The 20,030-nt window shown below is 46.5% G+C and overlaps 1 long non-coding RNA gene across 1 annotated transcript; it reads right to left on the bottom strand.

The window, feature by feature from the left end:
• Positions 1-10,160: 10,160 nt before the first annotated feature.
• Positions 10,161-19,781, bottom strand: LOC139014047 (uncharacterized). The gene is made up of 2 exons (XR_011472184.1): positions 19,207-19,781; positions 10,161-10,602 (listed from the first exon to the last, which is right to left on the bottom strand). It is a non-coding gene; the product is annotated as an uncharacterized lncRNA (long non-coding RNA).
• Between the last annotated feature and the right edge of the window lie 249 nt (positions 19,782-20,030).

The following is a 20,030-nucleotide window of genomic DNA, read 5'->3' as shown; positions in this document are numbered from 1 at the left end:
ATAAATGCCCTTCAAGAATGAGTTTGCTAAGTAGATTATGGTGCAGGTCCCTCTGTGGAATACTAGGCAACTTCTAAGAATGGCTGCTATCAATCTATTATTATTGGCATAGAAAAAAGTCACAATACATTCTTCTGTCTCAAAAGGCTCCAGAAGCACCCCATGTCTGTTGATTGGTGAATGGATAAACAAAATGTGGTCTAGCCCTGCCACGAAATGTGATTCAGCCTTTAAAAGGAAGGAAATTCTGACTCATGTTACAGCATGGATGAACCTTGAGGACATTTGAAATAAGCCAGTTTCAGTGGACAAATATTGTATTATTTCACTTATATAAGGTCCTTGGAGGAGTCAAACTCATAAAGACAGTAGGATGGTGGTTTCCAGGGAATGGGGAGTTGGTGTTTAATGGGCATAGGGTTTCCATTTGGCAAGTTGAGAAATTTTGGAAATAGTGGTGATGGTTGCAAAACAATGTGAATATACTTAACACTATTGGACTGTACACTGAGATGGTTAAGATGGTGAATTTTATGTTGTTTTAGACCATTTTTGTTTAAAAAAGGCACTAAAACAATATAAGTTTCCATTTTTGTAAGATACTAAGAAAATGTTAACTGTGATGTAGTTAAAAATGAGATTTTTTCTTTATTATACTTGTCTGTTTGTTCTGATATTGTGTGCAGTGAGGACATCCTATATAATAAAAGGCTAATATGCAAATCGACCGAATGGCAGAAGGACTGGTTGCTATGATGTGCACTGACCACCAGGGTGCAGACACTCAATGCAGGCACTGCCCTCTGGTGGTCAGTGCAGTCCCACAGAGGGAGCGCTGCTCAGCCAGAAGCCGTGTTCACTGGTGGCAGTGGGAACCTCTCTGGCCTCCACTGCAGCGCTAAGGATATCTGACTGACAGCTTAGGCCTGCTCCGCCTAAGCATCGGTTAGATATCCCCTGAAGGCTCCTGGACTGCGAGAGGGCGAAGGCCGGGCTGAGGGACTCCCCCTGAGTGCATGAATTTTGTGAACTGGGCCTCTAATTTACTTAATAAAAAACTATTTCAAAAATAACATACTAAGTTGCACAATCAAAACAGACATATAAGTTCAGGCTTTGGATCCAGAATTCCTCTGGACTAGCAGATCTGCCAAATAAAGGTTAAACTTTCCTCCTTCAAAAAAAAAAAAAAAAAAGACATATAACAAAATCATATTTTTCTAGTTATTAAAGAAATATACATTCATTGTAGGAAATCTGGAAAAGTGAAAAATCTAATGCTAAAAAAAGAGATCAGTTGTGATCCCATCACTCAAAGTACATATTTTAAAAAATCATCAATATAAAAACTTCTACATCTTTCTAATTTTTCTATGAATATATTTTTTCTTTGCATAATCATCTATAGAACAATTTCTACATAAAGTTTTGCACCTGCTTTTTTTTTTGCTTGAACTTTCATGCAAGTAGTCTTTTAAAAAGCTGATTTAAATAGATAAATGATATTCCACTGCACATTTGGGACATAGTTCATCATCAGTTTTCCTTTTTGTTGGACATCATTTGGTGTCTATTTTTTCTCAGTTCTAAGTAATGTTGGAAAATTTGTATGTAAATCTGACTGCAAGTCTGACCATTTCTTTGGGATTGGCTTCTAAAAGCAGACTTACCAACTCAAAAGCAACGGATGTATTACAAGGCGCCTTCTGGAAATGTGCCCATTTAACCACTTTCCAACAATGCCGTGACATTAAATATTCTTGTCAACTGGATGAAAGGATATCTTGTTTTAATTTGTATTTCTTTGATCCACAGTGAGGGTGACTTTCTCTGTGCATGCACTGGCCATATGCATGTTTTGTTCGTGTCTTTTTCCCACTTGGGCTGTTATTTTCCTTACTGTGTTTTTAAGCAACAAGGAATCCTTCCCTGAATCTGGCAAATGGCTAGTGTCAGGCTGGGGTGCTGGTAAGTCCAGGACCCCTGCACGGACCCCTGCTTATGTGTGAAGCCTGCCCTGTGTGTGGGATCATGACTTCCCACCCACCCTGGTTCCTGGTGGTTTGCTCAGAGCCAAGTGATGCCAGCGATCCCCTAACTCACAGGACAGGTGCCCTGGGGAAAGGGATGGAAACTTTCGGCTCCAGGTGGGCCTGAAAACACACGTTAAACTTTGAGGACTTTAACTGGGCAGGAGTGACTCATTAACTCCCTGTCACTCATGAACACCCTCCGCCCAAGCTTAGGAGGTGATTTTGATGTGTCTTCATTTCTGAACGTGAATTCAATTCCTTCCAGTAGACATTGTGACATTTTTTTCTTATGCTTTCCATCTGTCATTTTGATTTGGTTCTCAGATGTGTCCATTCTGTTATTCAATCTTGGTTTGGGTTTTCATGAAGATTATTAAGTATTAAGTTCTCAAGAATTCTTTCTTGTTCTCTGAGTGCTCCTTTTTCATAGTGGTTGGGTCTTGTTTTATGGATTCCCTATCCCCATGGTGAGCACAAAAGTGGGCACATCACAGAGGAATTGTGTGGTTTAAGGAGGTGAGAGTCATAAACACCCAAAATAGTGCCCGGAGCACAGTAAGCACTCCTGCGAGCCCTTAGCTCCACGTCTTGTTTGGAGCTAAGCACTTAATATAGTCAGTACTGTATCCGCCAGCAGCTCACAGCAGCTTTTCCAAGAAAGCTTAGCGCTGGGGCTGTGCCAATGGCCAGGGACGCATTGCCTCACTGCACAGTTGAGGGAGCGGCACGTGGCCTGAGTTCACCTCTCCTTCCCCAGGGCCGTCTCCACCGCCTCTGAGGAGTGAGGTTCAGAGTCCTCCACTCGGGGGCTGCTTTGGTTAAACTTTTGGTGCAGAGGAGAAAGCAGCCCCATGGAATGGGGGGCCTTGCTCTGATCTCTGCAGCCAGTGAGAGATGGGACCAGGCTCCCCGTGTTTGGGGGCCCAGGTCCACTGGCGGAGAGACACAAACCTGGCCACCAACCTCACACCCAGACTCGTTTCTCACAGTAATGGTGGCTCCTTCTGTGTGGTGGCCTTGCAGGGTGGGGCCACACCCTCCTTCCCCTGCCCCTTGCCATAGGGCTGGAGTCTGTATGTGGCTATGAATCATCAGTGGAAGGGGTAGTGGCCAGCACTGGAGGAGCCTGGGCCCCTGGCATTGGGATGCGCCATCCCAGCCTGAGCGTCAGCTGCTTGGTGGTGGGAAGGTACGAGACCGACTCCTCTCTTATTTATGATGCTGAGCTCTGAGCCTCTGAGCCAGCATCAGCATCTTTGTCCTAACTCCCCACAGTGGGCTGGCATGCTTGGCTCAACTCCAGGCTTGTGCCCACTAGGCTGCTGGTCATTGCCTGGACCTCCAGAGCCGGGACATTTGTTCCTTGATGTCTCTAAGCCAGGGTGCAGCAGGCTCTTCCAGAAGTGTGGGTGTAAGACAATCAGGACCAAGTGACAGAAGACACTGGACAGGTGACAGCCAGGCACCACTGCCCTGGGAATTGCTTGGTGCCCACATGCCCCACCTCTTCCCCTAAAAGTTTCCACCTCCACCTTGTGGGGGGGCCTCTCTCTAGGTCCTTTCCCTACACCCTCCTTCCCGGCTCTCACTGCCTTCTCAAGGCAGAAGCAGACACCTCCCAAATTCCTACTACCTTGTTATTGGAACAAATTCTTACAACCTTGGGTTGGAACCACCTCCTGCCAGCTGAGTGATCCTGAGCATGTGACCTCTCCATGCCTCTGTTCCCCCATCTGTAAAGTGGGCCCAGTAGGAGAGGAGTTACAAAGACTAAATAGAATTATCTGTTTAAAGAGCTTAACAAAGCACGGGCCCACTTCCCTGCCCTCCTCTCGCCCACCGAACCTTTGTCCAGGGGGCTCCTGCTCTGTCCAACCATTCAGTTCTTTTTCTTTTCTTTTTTGATCCTTACCTGAGGATATGTTTTTTTTTTTTTCTTTAGAGAGAGAGGATGGGGGGGGGCGGGGGGGGAGAGAGAGAGAGAGAGAGAGAGAGAGAGAGAGAGAGAGAGAGAGAGAGAGAAACATGGATGCGAGAGAGAAACACTGATGGGTTGCCTCCGGTAGGTGGGTGACATAGAAGCAACTTGGTTGAGAGGATCTATGGGTAGAGCAGGAATGGGTGCCATGTCTGGAGCTGAGCTCAGCAGCCTGTGATAAGAGAATGACCTCTGGAGTGAAGAGGTGTGAGTTCTAGCTCTGCCTTTGCTACTGCATTTGCTGTGTGACCTCTCTGGCATCAGTTTTCTTTTCTGTAAAATGAGAAGAGTTGAGGAGTTCATGGCTGCCCTGCATGTCACCGTGTTGGGCGAAACACACAGTGGGCCCTACTCTTTTCCTTCTGTCTCAGAGCCTGTGGCTGTGAGGTGCAGCATAGGCCTGGCACAGGGTGAAGCTAATCTTTCTCTGTCCATCTCTTCCACAACTGGGGCCAGGGCAGGCTGCTCGAGACCCCAGCTGTGAGGCAGGTACAGTCTTCCTCCCTCACCTGTGGCGGTGGGCATCAGCAGGAAGTGATAGCTAAGAAGGGTTGGACACTTCGATTGGCATTGGTATGACCATGACACGATTCCCTAATGTGACCCTCACTGAGGGGGTTGGGAGCAGGGGCTTGAAGCCCTCGTCTGCCTGGTGGTCTGGCTTATGTATCAGGGATGGGGAAACAGCCCATCTCATCTCAGTGGGCCACTCCTTTCTCTGCTAGAGGTGGGGGTTGCGTTGCACTACATCCTCTCCCTAAACTGCCTTCCAGCTCTGACATGCACCGTCTGATGTGGGGCCACTAGCCTTCTGTGATCCTCATGGGACAGCAGGGATATAGGGACTATTTCCTTCATCACAGTAAGTTCTACTGGACTGTGCTTCTCTAGAATTTTAGCCAACCCTTCTCTGCAGGCTGGGAGTTGCAGGAATTACTGAATGACTCAGAAATGGCCCAGACCCCAAAGACCTCAGTCACTTGCTCATCATACATTAATCAAGGACCTCCTAGGTGCCAGTAGGATGTTGTGATAACCAAGATGGACACGCACCACCTTCACAGAGCTTCCTGTCCCGCATACGGAGAACCATCTGCGGTAACATGGACTCAAAGCAGTACTGGCTTAAACATGCTGGCCTTTTGTCTGTCTGTCCTGGAAAGCCCACGCTGCTGAGGCAGTTCTGCTCTGGGGGGCTGTCTGGGTCTGTGTTCCTACCTTTAAACACCCCCTCCCCCCATAGCATTCCCCTGAGGAGGGAATGTGGGAGGAGGCACGCCCTCCCCTTCACTGGGAACTCAGTGCGGACAGCCAGCACTTCCTACTGGCCAGCTGCAAGGGAGTGTAAGCTCTCTTCAGAGCCACTGTGCTCTGCTGAAGACGGAGCTCTGGGAGGGGGTGGAAGAATTCTGAAAACTGGCAGTCTTTGCCACAGAAAGACAAGTAGGAAGGGAATGAACACGTACACGAATGGGTAACCTTCCAATGCTTTGAAGAAGAGGTTCTTGGTGCTGTGAGAGCATATAAAGGAGTCCAGGAAGGCTTCCCTGAGGAAGTGACATTTGTGATGTGAGGTAGAGAACGAGTAGGAACTGATGGGGAAGAAGCGGTGAGGCTGTTCCCAACAAAGGCAGCAGGGGTGCAAGGCTCTGTGAACAGAGGGAGTATTGCGCACTCAGGAAACCCGAGAAGCCATGGTTCCTGAGAGGACACACAGGAGGCTCCCCAGGATAGACGGCTGACGTCTCCGAGGATCACCCCAAGGAAGGAGCCCCAGGCGCTGGGAGTCAGAGATGTCCGCTCTGTTCCTGGCACTTTTCTAAGGCTCTGCATGTATTCATTCATTTGCTCTGTGAACAACCTGTGCCAGTTCTTGTCTTCAGAGAATTGGTTGGAATAAGGCATACAAGAGGCTTAGGAGGGCAATGCCCATGGAGGATGAGGGGAGGACGTGGGAGCAGGAGCAACAAAGCAGCAGGGGTACAGGGCTCTGCTGACACCTGGGAAAGCAGAGGGGGGAGGAGGGAGGACTGGGGGAAGAGCCTCAGACTGCAGTGCAGCCTGGAGACCCCTGGGTCATGTTCATGGGGAGCCCCAGAGCCCAGACTGCCCATGGTAACAGGAAAAACAAACTGGAAGTGTAGAGTGGGGCTGGAGTTGAAGGACTCTTCACTTCATGTCTTTCTGTAGTGTTTGAACTTTACAACGATGTGCAGGTGTTATTTTTAAAAGAATTATGCAAATGAGTGGCCTGGCTGTCACTCTGAGAGGCTTGGGCTTGAACCTCTAGGAGACAGAGATACCCTTGGCCCCATGGAGGACAAAGTAGTTCCAGTTTCCTGGGCTTCTGGCATTTCCCACTCACTGCCCCGTTGGAGTTGTTATTCGCCCCCTGCACTGCCATCATTCCGCTGCCCTGGGCTGTGTGCCAGCGTCCCTTTTCCGCAGCATTGCCCAGCACCAGGCCAGCGCAGGGTGGGGGTCAGGGAGTGCTGGGTAAATACTGGGAGGAGTGATACCAGCCTCTCCCCAGTCTCTGTGCTTTCCAGCGCCTGCTCCCATCCATTACTTTATCTGATCCTCAAACAACCCTGTGAGGCAAGTAGGACAGGGATCTTGGCACTCGTTTTATAGATGAGGAAACTGAGGCTCTGGCCGGCAGACTGACTTGCCCAATGCCACTCAGCTGGCGAGAGGGACCCAGAACCAGAGTCCAGGCTGCCATATACACAGCCCCCTGGGGCTGAGAATCAGGCTGCCCCCCATCTGGAAATTTCTGCAGATGCCAGAGAGAAAACCATTCATGGACCCTGCTGCAGTGCACTCTTTACCCTGCCCAACCACCCTCATGATTTTCTCTTTGTGCCTGCCCACTCTTAGTCATACTTCAAAACTACGCCCTGAGCCCACAACGAATGGGGTATTCTTAGTATCCTAGCCCTTTGCCTATCAGAAGAGATAGACACTGGCCAGCTGAGCCCCAGGGACACAGGGACTGAGAGTGGGAGGATTTGTTGCTTCCCACCTGAGAAGGGGGAGAAGTCAGTTACTGCAGTAGGTCACAAGTGTTTGATGGCCTCAGGTGGTCCCTTTGTGCCCGGACCACTGAGCGTTGAATGGGACCCTGGGCTCAGAGCTTGGGCAGGTGCGAGTTGAAGGAAAGGCTCGAGGTTATGGGGGGCAGTGGAGAGGGGATGGGCATGGGATGGAATACGCTGAGGCCAAGATTGCTGACTACAGGGCTGTGGGACAATGCCAACTTCCCAGGAACTACTTCTTTTTTTAAAGATTATTTTATTGAACTTGAGAGAGAGGAAAGGAGAGGGATCAAGAGAGAGAAACACCGATGTGAGAGTGAAACACAGATGGGCTGCCTCCTGCAAGGCCCCCCCTAGAGATAGAGCCCACAACCCGGGAATGTGTCCTGACCAGAAATTGAACTGGTAACCTTTTGGTGCACGGGATGATGTCCTACCAACACCGGCCAGGGCCTCCAGAAACTTCTTTAAAGACTCACCATAAATCTATTAGAAGGGTTAGAAGAAGAGTGCAGAAACAATCTTCTTACTCACTCGACAGATATTTCTGGAGTGTCCTAGGTCCTGGGATATAGCAGTGAAGAAAAAAGTCCAAGTCCACGTTCTTAAGGAGTTTGTCAGCTAATAGGAGACATAGGTGATAAACAAACAGGTGAAGAATATAAAAACAGGAGCATGACATGAAATAAACCAAGGCCAGGGAACACAGAGCAGGGGAATTGCCGTTTTAGGTGGGGTAGTCTAGGAAGGCACCTATGGTAAGGTGGCATTTGAGCAGAGGCCTGACTAAGCGAGTGAGCAATCTATGAGATATCTAGGGGCAAAGGAAGAAATGATAGAAGAAAATTTCCTTGAATTGAAGAAAGACTTGAGTTTTCAGATTAAATGGATACACCAAGCATAAAGCAAAATAAGAAAGAGACAAGAGTCCAGAGTTAGAAGCATCATGGTAAAATTCAGGAAATCTAATGGCAGAGAAAAGATCCCCCCCATAAAAAGCAACCCAACAGGCCCAAATGGCCTTATAGAGAAGGTCATAAAATATTTAAACAACACAGTATATATTCTTTCAAGACCCTTTTCTTTTCTTTTAAACATTTTTTTTTAACTTTTCTATTGCGGTGGACGTTCAATACTGTTAGGTTCAGGTGTACAACACAGTGATCAGACATTTATATACCTTACGAAGTGATCACCCCAGTAAATCTAGTACCCACCTTACACCATACATAGTTATTTCATATTACTGATTATATTCCCTATGCTGTACTTTACATCTCCATGACTCTTTTTATAACAGCCAATTTGCACATCTTAATCTTTTATCCCTTTTCACCCATTCCCCAACCACTCTCCCATCTGGAAACTATTAAAAAGTTTTCTGTATCTATGGGTCTATTTCTGTTTTGTTTATTTGTTTGTTTTAGATTCCACATATAAGTAAAACCATATAGTACTTGTGTTTCTTTGTCTGACTTGTTTCACTCAGCATAATACCCTCTAGGTACGTTCATGATATCACAAATGGCAAGATTTCATTCTTTGTTATGGCTGAATAATATTCCATCATATATATGTACCATATATTCTTTATCCACTCACCTATCGATGGACACTTAGTTGCTTACATATCTTGGCTATTGTGAATAATGCGGCAATGAACATAGAGATGCATATGTCTTCAAATTAGTGTTTTGGGTTTCTTCAGATAAATACCCAGAGGTGGAATTGCTGGGTCCTTCTTTGTCTCATTATTGCCTTTATTTTAAAGTATATTTTGTCCGATATAAGTATTGCTACCCCAGCTTTTCTTTGGTTTCCATTTGCATGAAATATCTTCTTCCATCCCTTTACTTTCACCTGTGTGTGTCTTTCGATTTGAAGTGGGTCTCTCGTAGGCAGTGTAAGTATGGACCATGTTTCTTATCCACTTAGCCACTCTGTCTTTTGTTTGGAGCTTTTAATCTATTTATATTTAAAGTAATTATTGATAGGTATATAGTTATCACCATGTTATTATTCGTATTTTTAATTTCTTCTCCTCAGTCTCCTTCTTTAAGAAGTCCCTTTATTATTCTTGTTATACTGGTTTGGTGATGGTGAACTCGTTTAGCATTCTTGCCTGGGACTTTAAGGTTCTTTTCCGTGCATGATGATATAGCAGTAGGGAAGGAATTAATTGGGAGGGAAAGTATGTTAGAGGTTTTCACTGCTGAAGAGAAATGTTTCTTTTTTGCTATCTCTGTTTTGAAGAGCACTACCTGGTTTCTTTCTCTTCTTCCTGGCAAATAATTCCAGTAACAGATTTCCTCACTGTATGGGAGAGTTTTTCTCTCTCTGGATGTGGCCTGGGTAAATGCTGTGTCTGATGCTCAGGTGCACCTTCATCTACTTAGGTGGCCAACGTCCCCATCCACTCACTCATTCATTTATTTACTCAACACAAGTTTACGGAGTCCCTACTATATTTCAGGCTCTCTGCATGAAGGACAGTAATGTGAGACTTGAGCCGTCTGGCCTGGAGGTGGGAGATAGGTTGGTATGAGACTATGTCCCCAAGAAAGTTAAGTATGAGGTGATTTCTGAAGGATGAATGGGGTTAACCAGGCCAAGGTCGTTGCTGGAGGCAGGCAGAGAATGAATCAGGTAGGAGACACCCTGTATAAAGGCAGTCCCTGGAAACTAGCTTGGGGGTATTCTGGGTCTTTTGGGAAAATCACTCTTCTAAATTCTCCAGTGACAAAATCCTTTACCTGTTTGGGGCAAGTTCCTGAGCCCATTTAATTTCTCTCAAGTGGACCCTGTTTGCTTTAAGACTTTTAGAAATTCATTAATTTAACAATTGAGCACTTACTGTGTACTTGGTGCTGCAGGTAGAAGGGAACAAATGGATGCAATCATTGCTTTGGTGGTGCTTACATTCTATTGGATGAGAAAAAAAGCAAATAAAATAAAATGTAAAATATATAATACATTAGCGGAGAATAAACAAAAAAGGGGAAGTTAAACAGGACAGGGAAATAGGAAATAGAGTGTTAACATTTCTATTGGGGGTTTAAAGCAGGGCTCCCTGAGAAGGTAATGTCCACCGTGAAATAAAATGCGACTAGGTATTCCATCACCAAAACGATTTATTCAGGAAAAAGAAGGAATTGCAGTCTGGTACATGCAGACATGATGAGCCACATGTACAAAGAAGGAGGAAGTACTTTACAGAGGGGAAGAGGGAGTTTAGGGGCTGTTACAACCATAGAGCTCTGTTGTAAAGGTAGAGTTCTTCCCATAGGGCTCTCACAATGACATAGGTGTGATAGCTCTTCCCACAGCCCCTCCTGATTTCTGTCCAGGTTAAGCTCTCTCTTATGATTTTCTCCTTTTTGATCAATATCTTTCTCTGGAAGTAGCGCTGATCAACAGCCAGGTTTTCCGATTTTAGCAGCCTTTTGTCCCTCCACATCCAGAAGGATTTCGGGGTGTCGTGTCTCACGTTGGAGGGACGGTGCAGGAATAGAAAACATCTCGTATTCAGGGATAATGTGCAACAGGTGAAGAGCTTAATAACAAGAAGAATACAACACAAAATTTAAAACAACATAATAAACCGTCTAAATGGTGATTCTAAATTAGGAGTTCAAACCTGTAGGTGGTGAAATGAAGGTCATTGTTGTCTTGGACAGATCAAAGTTCTTAACATCAGATACAGTAACAGAAAGTTTCCCCTTTCACATTAGCTTGGAAAATGTAAACAAGGATATTTCCCTTCTATGAAAAAGAGAGAAATAAAATAAAAAACAACAGTAGGGAAAAGATTTGCACAGACCTGGTATAGTCGTTTTGGGAAAGCTGTCTCCTTCAGAGACCATCTGCTTCAATTTTTGACAGCTTTAACTTCAGGTCACAAGTCTGTGCTCAGTTCCAATGAGGTTTTGGCCCTTCCTTCTTTCCTTCCTTCCTTCCTTCCTTCCTTCCTTCCTTCCTTCCTTCCTTCTTTCCTTCCTTCCTTCCTTCCTCCCTCCCTCCCTCCCTCCCTCCCTTCCTTCCTTCCTTCCTTCCTTCCTTCCTTCCTTCCTTCCTTCCTTCCTTCCTTCTTGTTAATCCTCACTTGAGGATATTTTTCCCATTGCTTTTTAGAGAGAGTGGAAGAGAGGAATGGAGGGGGAGGGAGGGAGAGAAGGGGGAGAGAGAGAGACATTTATTGGTTGCCTCTCCCCTGCATGTACCTCAACCAGGGTCAGGATTGAACCTGCAACCCAGCCCTTGATCTGGAATCAAACCGGTGACCCTTCAGTATGTGAGCTGACTCTCCAATCACTGAGCCACATGACAAGGGAGGTGCCTTTTTTAAATGTAACACATGTATCCATGAGTTTACTCCCTGGAGTTTAGCAGCACAGGGAGTAGTCAACAGTACTTGATAGGGGCCCTTCCAGCAAAACTGGAGGGACTCCTATATAATAAAAGGCTAATATGAAAAATGACCGAATAGTGGAACGACCGGTTGCTATGATGTGCACTGACCACCAGGGGGCAGACGCTTAATGCAGGAGCTGCCCCCTGGTGGTCAGTGCGCTCCCACAGGGGCCGCTCAGCCAGAAGCCAGGCTCATGGCTGGCGGGTGCAACGGCGGTGGCGGAAGCCTCTTAGCCAACTTAGGCTAAGCCATCAGTTGGACATCCCCTGAGGGCTCCCGGACTTCGAGAGGGCACAGGTCCGGCTGAGGGACTCCCCCCACCCCCTACTCACGAATTTCATGCACTGGGCCTCTAGTTATTATTATAATTTGGTGTGTCTTCCACTCAAAAGAGGTGGATCTGAAATTTAGAAGGACCAATGGCAATGCTTTTGGCCATGGTATTTGAATGGCCTCTATGCATTTTGCCAATTGAATCTTAATAATGCAGTTAGTGCCTTTAACTAAACCTGAGAATTGAGGGTCATAAGTGCAGTGAAAATGTTGGTTACAACAGTTTTTGACAAGTCTGGCCAAACATCACAAACTTGTCAAAACTGATCAGTAAAGTGGGTTCCTCCATTGCTGTGGAGCTCCAGAGGGGCTAACCGGACTTTAGCTTCAGTCCAGTGAGAGAACATACAGGTCATTACTAAGACATATTAATTTCCTGAGACAGGGGAAGCTGTGTGAAATCTATTTGTCAAACCTTGAGTAGCCCATTAGGCAATTTGAAATGTCTGAGAGACATGCAAATAGACTTCCCCGGGTTGTACTTTGTTCAAGTGGGACAAGTGAGGTAGGTGCTTTTAATGGTCTTATTAACATTTCTCCACCAAAATTGATTCATGAATGCTATCATTTTGTCAGTGGTTTAATGCCTGTACAATAGTTAGGTGTGGACACTTTAGTCTCAGGTAGGACTGGACTGTTATTTGGCCTTTCTCTGTTTATCAAACCAACAATTGTTGGATTTCCAATCCTGCTTTTCTTTTTCTGAAGCCAACTGCTGGGCTGCTTTGACTAGTTTTTCTAAGTCAGGGGAGGGGAAAGTCTGGCTCTCGGGTCTGACCCTGCCAAGGCATTAGGGGTGAATTAATTAAATGTTTGAACAAATATACAGGCTAATTTTTAAGTTGATAGTTTTGTATGGCCCGAGAATGATGCTATAAATATCCAAATGGACCTTGGCAGTAAAATGTTCCAAACCCCTGTTCTAAGTTATCAGCTGGAAATATCCCCTTGGACCATGACAGAGGCTTGACTGCTGCTGGTTCCTTTAAGGGCAGCGTTCCTTGCAGGAATGTCATCACAGCGATGTTCTTTCTCTTCCAGAGAGTCAGGATTAGAATGCCCTGGGGTCTTAAGAATAGCTAAAGCAGCAGGTACAAGTATAGCATGCAGTCGTTCTTGGATGTACAGGGCATTCCATTTTATTTCCACTGGTTGTAAGAAAGCCACGTTGTTTCCATAACATTCCAAAGTCATGAGCTACTGCGAAGGCATATCTACTGTCATTATAAGTGATGGTCGTTTTGTCCTTGGCTAAATACAAGCCCGACTGAGAGCATATAATTCAGCCTGCTGGGTTGAAGGAGTCCAAGGTAAAGATGCTGCCGTGATGACTTCAAAAGGGGTTACAACAGCATAACCAGCATAGTCCCTTCTATGTCATGTTTAAAATACGAGCCACCTGTAACCAGCTTTACCCAGAGGAGTCTCCTGCAGATCATCACAAGGTGAGGAGGTGATCCATCCGTATACAAGCATCATGAGGGGCTTCGTCAGTATCACAGGGGAAAAGAGTAGCTGGAATAAGGTTATTAAACATGAAAGAGTGATGTGAGGAGCATTTTACAGGAGGACTTTATAGAAAGCCAGGCAACTAACTGCAGACTCTGGTGTGGCAAGAATTCAGGAGGGCTTCTACTACATGAGGTGCAACGATGGTAAAAGGGGATCCTAAAATTTCCTTTATGTTCTCAACCAAAAGGACAGTGGTAGTAATGGCTCTATGGCAAGGGCTGCATCCCCATGCCACAGGGTCCAGCTGCTGACTGGAATACCTTAAGGGCCTATGGTGGTCCTCATGTTTTTGGGTGAGTAACCGAAGGGCAACCCTTTATATATATATCAGTGGTTTAATGCATGTACAATAGTTAGGTGTGGACACTTTCTCTTTCTCTCTCTCTCTCTCTCTCTCTCTCTCTCTCCATATATATATGAGAGAGAGAGAGAGAGAATATCTAACAATTGATATGCCCCCAAACAGGTGAGTTTATTAAACTCTCCTTTAAGACTTTAAAAGTTATGTTGTCCTGTTCTTCCCATATAATTGGGTCAGGACTATAATTCTTTAGTAAAACATTATAGAGGTTTTCTTGTTTTTGTTTTTGTTTTTGTTTTTTATCAGAGAGAGATTTGGGACCCAATTTTGGCAATAGGCAATTAGCCCAACAAAGCCTTGGAGTTGACAGTTTTAGGCCTTGGGAAACTTAGGACACCATGAAGCCTATCTGGACCCAGTTGCAGTCCTTGCTCCAATATCAGATGTCCCAAATACTAAACCTGAATTTACACAAACTGCAATTTTTTTTAGAGATTTTATGCCCCTTGAAAGCCAAAAGTTCTAACAGGTGGAGGCTGTCTCCTGTGAGGAGAACTTGGAGGAAGAGCGAAGAAGCAAGGTGTCCACATATTGCAACAAATAGAACCATTGGGGAAAATTATGTCATCCAAAACAACCTTCAGAACTTGTGAGAAATAAGAAGGGCTTTCAGTAAAGCCCCAGGGCATTACTGCCCAAGTGAACTGTTTCCTTCCCAAGTGAAGGCAGAAAGGTATCGGCCAGCTTCATCAACTGGAATGTTAAAGAATGCACTGCGCAAACCAGTTACAGTAAAGAAGTTGCTTCCCGTTGGATGGATGTTAGTAGTTTATGAGGGTTAGGAACAGTAGGGTTTTGAGGGGTAACAACGTGGTTTATTGCTGGGAAACAAACCTTCACCTTCCTCCTTTTGCTTTCTCACAGGTAAAATGAGACTGTGACAGGGACTGAGTTAATCTATTATGGGCTTTATACCTTGAAGAGCCTTTTTACTCATGGTTTATGGATCAATTCTGGGAAGGGGTTTTGAAGAATCTATTTGAATATTGATAGGAGGTAGTGGTGCACTGTGGATCTTGCCAATATCACTTGAAGATTTTGTCCATAAAGAGGATAGCAGTTTGACTCAGTAAAGATAATTGATCAGTGCTCCCAGATTCAGCTATAGCGCCACCAGAGATTGAACAAATAAAAGATGTTGAAAGATTATTTAGTTCACCTGAGTGGCTATTTTAACAGCTACTGTCAAATTCTAAAATTATTTCCTCCTTTTGGGAGAAAGAAACTCAGGGGTGATACTTCTCTAAGAAGTCTTGGCCTAATAAATGAATAGGGCAGAAGAACTAAGGAGAAGGAGTGAGTATCTTTCAAAGGGCCTAGGAAAAGAGGGATAGGGTCAGAGACAGAACCTGTTCAAGTGTATTTGAAACCCCTGCCACTGGAACTGTTTTAGTACTCCAAGGCAGAGGTTGGTGTCAGAAGGACAGAGACAGATTCATTACCAATTTGAGGAAAAGCTTCTCCAAACTGATTAAGAGGCAGGGCTGGGGAAAGTCCCTGCTGTCCCACGGAGCCCCAGCACTGGGGATTAAGAGACCTTGGGAAGGCTGATGAGAAGGCTGAGGATACCTGAAGTGCTGAAATTTGCCACCATCCCTTTCCCAGTCTCCTCGCTTTTTGCAATGACAGCAGAAGCTAGGAAACTTTTGGTTTTATATAGGGGCCTTCATATGCCAGGTCTAAAAATTAGACATCATGCCAATCTTACTTTTAGATAGCTCATATAGACTGCGAGCAATCTGATTGCCCAAATTAACCAAATCTTGGGTGGACATGGTTTCCTACGTCATCCTGATCCTTTTAGCCAAAAGGGAAAGGTATTGGTTCAGCCTCTTAATAAACAAAGACTTACCAAAGATTACTCAAGTGGAATCAACATCTGAAGGAAGACCAGAATTTTCCTTATAAATGACCTAAAGTCAATTATAATAGTCATGAACAGATTTGATAGACTTTTGTGAGCAAGTCTGAATCCTGCTCCAGCCAACAGACTTTGAAAAAGCTACTGTTACTGCTCAGTGAAGTTCTTAAGGAAGTCTTGTAGCTTCTTTCCAAAAATCAGAGGTTTGTTTTTCTAAATCCCTCCCAAGATGTTCCCATTGGGCAATTCCCACCCAATGTTGAGGTGGCCCTCACCAACTAGCATATGGATTAGCTGCTATACATCAGAAAACCCAGGGTGATAGGCCTGAATAACTATGTCAAACTCCTCAGCAAATCTGTGAGGATCCTGTCACCTTAGGGGATTCTTTAACCATGGCTTATAACTCAGCTTTAGTCCAGGGACATGAGGTGTATTAGGATTCTCAGAGAGCTTAACTTTAAAGGGACAGGTACTGATATGTTTAGAGGAGGAGGAAGGGAGAGAAAGTTCAGAGGAAGATGGCACCAGAGGCAAGGCAAGGAAGCCAGATAGTGGAAAGCCAGATGGCTTCCGAGGTGAAGCATGAAAAAAAATAAGGAGTTGAGGGGAAAGGCAAGACAGCACTGGAAGTGAAGATCATGAGGCTTCAGAAACCATCCTTTCTCTCTTTAAAAGTTCAGTAGCCCCAGTTAATTCTAAAAGTTTACTTTGTAAAGAGGCAACTTCAGATTCTTGGTTCCATTTGGAAGCCTCAAAATACCACTGGAAATAGGCATTCCATTTATCTTAGCTAGTTTTAGTGATAATATTATCCAATAGGGTTTTAAGAAAAGTGAGTTTGGGAATTCAAAGATTCCCTATGGTGCCCATTGATATTCTGAATTACTTTCAGTCAGATCTGCTTATTTAGTTAAATATGAAGAGTGACCATAGCTTTTAAACATGATTTCCACAGGCGTTTCTAGCGACGGAACAGTCTTGAAATATTTAGATAATGGAGATCCCATTTTTTTAGAGACTTTTCTCTAGCGCAAGGGCCCCAAACAGCCCGAATAGCTCCAGCAACCTGCAGGTTAGATACCAGCCAGTCTCACTGTAGAACACCCTTTGATCAGGGGGTTAGGGGGAGAGGTCAAGCCAAAGGTAAAAAGCCAGTTGTAGTAGAACAGCCTGATCTCAAGAGATCCAAGTCAAAGACTGATGAGACACAGCTTGCGTTGGGAGCAGTCTGGTTCCAGACAGAACCAGATCAGAGCCGAGCCTCAGTTTCTGGGGAAACAACCTCATTCCAGATGGAATCTGTCAGAAAGCAAGTGCAGTTCCGAGAAGCAGCCTGGTACTTCTGGGGAGTCAGGCCAAAGTGTCAACCGAGCTCACAAATGAACAAACAAACAAGCAAGGCCCTTTAACAACAACAACAAAAACCCTCTAAAGAGTTTCTGAACAAAGTCCAGAGAGCTTCAGAACACAAAATCAGAAGCTGGGTTCCAGACCAAGCCCAAGCCTCCAGGCCAGAGAGCAGTGAGCCCAGTGGCTCTGTGGGGAACCAACTCCTGGTTGCGCACCTGCTCTGAAGTTGTCCCGGTCACTACTCTGTAACCCCTATGGGCCCCCCACAAAAGTTGACCATGAAACAAAAGTTGACTAGGTACTCTGTCACCAAAAGGATTTATTCAGGAAAAAGAGAAGATTGCAATCTGGGACATGCAGACGTGATGAGCCAGACGTACAAAGATGGAGGAAGTACTTTGTGAGGGGGAACAGGGAGTTTAGGGAAGGGGCCGTTACAACCATAGAGCTCTGTTGTAAACGTGGAGTTCTTCCTGTAGGGCTCTCACAATGACATAGGTGTGATAGCTCTTCGCACAGCCCCTCCTGATTTCTGGCCAGGTTAAGGTCTCTGTCATAAATTTTAACAGTTAATTGAACATATAATAAAACCCCGAAGGAGGTGATGGAGCCACGTAATTTCTGGGGAAGAGACTATACAGGCAAGAGGAACAACAAGTGTGAGGACCCTGAGATGGGGTTGTGCCCGGTATGTGTGAGGAATCACATGGTGGCCAGTGTGACTGAAGTGATGTGAGCAAAGAGGGAGAGGGGAGGGTGAGGTCAGAGGTGCATCAGGGCCAGGTCCTGTAGGGCATTGCAGGCATTGCAGGCGAGAGCCACTGAAATGTTCTGAGTCAAGAAGGGACATGGCCTGACTCAGGTTGCAGCAGGAGCATCTTGGCTGTTTTTCAGTTTCCCCCCAGTTTTATTGAGATATAATTGATATACATCACTGTATAAGTTTAAGGTATATAATATAATGGTTTGACTTATGTATATTATGAAATGATTACCACAATAAGTTTAGTTGGCACCCATCATCTCATATAGATACAATAAAAAGAAAAATATTTTTTCCCTTACAATAAAAACTCTTAGAATTGAACAACGCTCCCATATACCATACAGCAGTGTTAGCTGTAGTCATCCTGTTGCATATTACATCCCTAGTACTTATATATCTTATAACTGGAAGTGTGTGCCTTTTTGTTGTTGTTAATCCTCACCCGAAGATATTTTATTCCATTGATTTTTTTTAGAGAGAGAGTGGAAAGGAGGGAGGGAAGCAGAGGAGAAAGAGAGAGAGAGAAACATTGATGTGAGAGAGACACATTGATTGGTTGCCTCCCACATGTGCCCCAAGCAGGTTGAGGATCAAACCTGCAACCCAGGTATGTGCACTTGACCGGGAATTGAACCCCCAGCCCTTCAGTGCCAGACAGGGCAGAAGTTTGTACCTTTTGACCAATTTCCTCTAACGCCCCTCCACCCACCCCCCACTTCCTATCTATTCTTAGCCACAAGTCTTATCTATTTTTTTCAATGAGTTTGTTTGTTACTGTTGTTTTAGATTCCACATATAAGGGGGATCATTCAGTATTTCTTTTTCTCTGATCCCCTGTTTCTGACCAGCCCTGTGCCTAAGCCTCCTTGTGTGCTGAAGCTGCTATGGATGTGTCTTTGTTTCCAAGTTCTTCTGACATGTTGGTGTGGTTTTCACTCAGGGGAAGGGGAACACTGGGCTGAAGTGTGTGAGGCGTGAAGGATGGATAGTATGCAGGGCAGATGGAGAAATGCCGTGGATGTGCCAGGCTCCCACGTTCACAGAGACAAGTCAGTGAGTTACTGACCCCTCCAGACCACCATCTCTTTTTGTATGAAAACTGGTGAATTCTACCTGTTCTGCCGATGGTGGCCAGGGCTGCCATAACGTTTCAGACAGTGCACAGCATCTCATCACCATCCTCATCCTCATCCTCATCCTCAACATGAGTCTCCTCTAAACCTGGGCCAAGCCTGGGTTTGGCTCCTGGGTTTTACCAACAGGAGCTACTAGCACTGACAGGTGCACAGGGAGGGGTCCAGGGTCGGCGGGCCAGCATGGGCATGCACTTAGGAGCCAAGACCCACATCATTGCAGAGTCCCAGCAATGAGTTTCTGAGTCCCAGCTCTAGCAGTGTCTCCCCCCCCCCCCCCCCCCCCCCCCCCCCGAGGAGCAGGGGACAGCTCCCCACCTCCCAGGCCCAGGCCGGGAGGGGAAAGGATGTGAGCTCTCTGCCCACGTGTCCCCGGTTGTGGTTGTCTGGAAGATGCGGTCTCTGCCTCCCCCTCTCCTCTCCTTACCAGCTGTGTGACCCCGGGAGGATCTGGTGGCGTCTCAGAGTCGTGTCTTCGTCTGTAAAATGCTTGGCTGAGGACCCAACAGCAGTGTGGGTTAAAGGCAACCTCAGCTCATGCGTTTCTCTGGGGCAAATCACTGGGAGCCTCCCGCTTCCTATCACGGGATGGAAGGCGAAAGCGTCCCGGGACGGCCGCGGACTACAGAAGACTGCGAAGCACTGCCCGGTGTTCAGGAGAGGGCCCCAGAGCAGGGTGTCCCTGATTCCAGGAAGGGGTCAGCAGGCCTCCTCAAACTTCTGAGACCGCCCAGGCGGCAGCACAGCCCCCGCGCACCTTCCCGGGGCAACTGCGATTCCTCAGCGGAAAGACCTCACCGTAATTCTCCAACGACACGTTCCCCCAGGCAAGCGCCCTGCTTTACCTGGCGCTCAGCCGCCAGACACAGCGGCCCGGACGGGGCTGCAGGTGGGAGTGGGCTGTCCCGGACAGGGCTGTGCCCCCGGGCCTCCCCCGGCGCCCACCCCCCGCGCCTACCGCACTTCCGTGCGATCTCAGGGTTTCGCAGGTCCCGAGGCCCATCTCACCTGCCCACCTGGGAACCCAGCTTTAGCAGCTGCCCCCCGCGGACTCTGCGAGTCCGCGGCCGGGGGTGGAGGCCGGGATGTGGCTGGGGGCCGGGCGCCAGGGGCCGGGCAGCTGGCTGGGGAGCGCGCGGAGCCGGTGGCTCTGCAACGAGGAGCGCGCGGGGGCGGTGCTCAGCCCCTGGCAGCCCGGGTGGGGCGGGAGCCGGGGGGCGGGGCGGGAGGCAGGGGGCGGGGCCAGAGCGG

This window comes from Myotis yumanensis, unplaced genomic scaffold (genome assembly GCF_028538775.1).
Source record: "Myotis yumanensis isolate MYYU_CA2020_CCGP unplaced genomic scaffold, mMyoYum1.0.hap1 SCAF_7, whole genome shotgun sequence".
Taxonomy (NCBI): domain Eukaryota; kingdom Metazoa; phylum Chordata; class Mammalia; order Chiroptera; family Vespertilionidae; genus Myotis; species Myotis yumanensis.
This window is presented reverse-complemented; position numbering and strand designations above follow the sequence as displayed.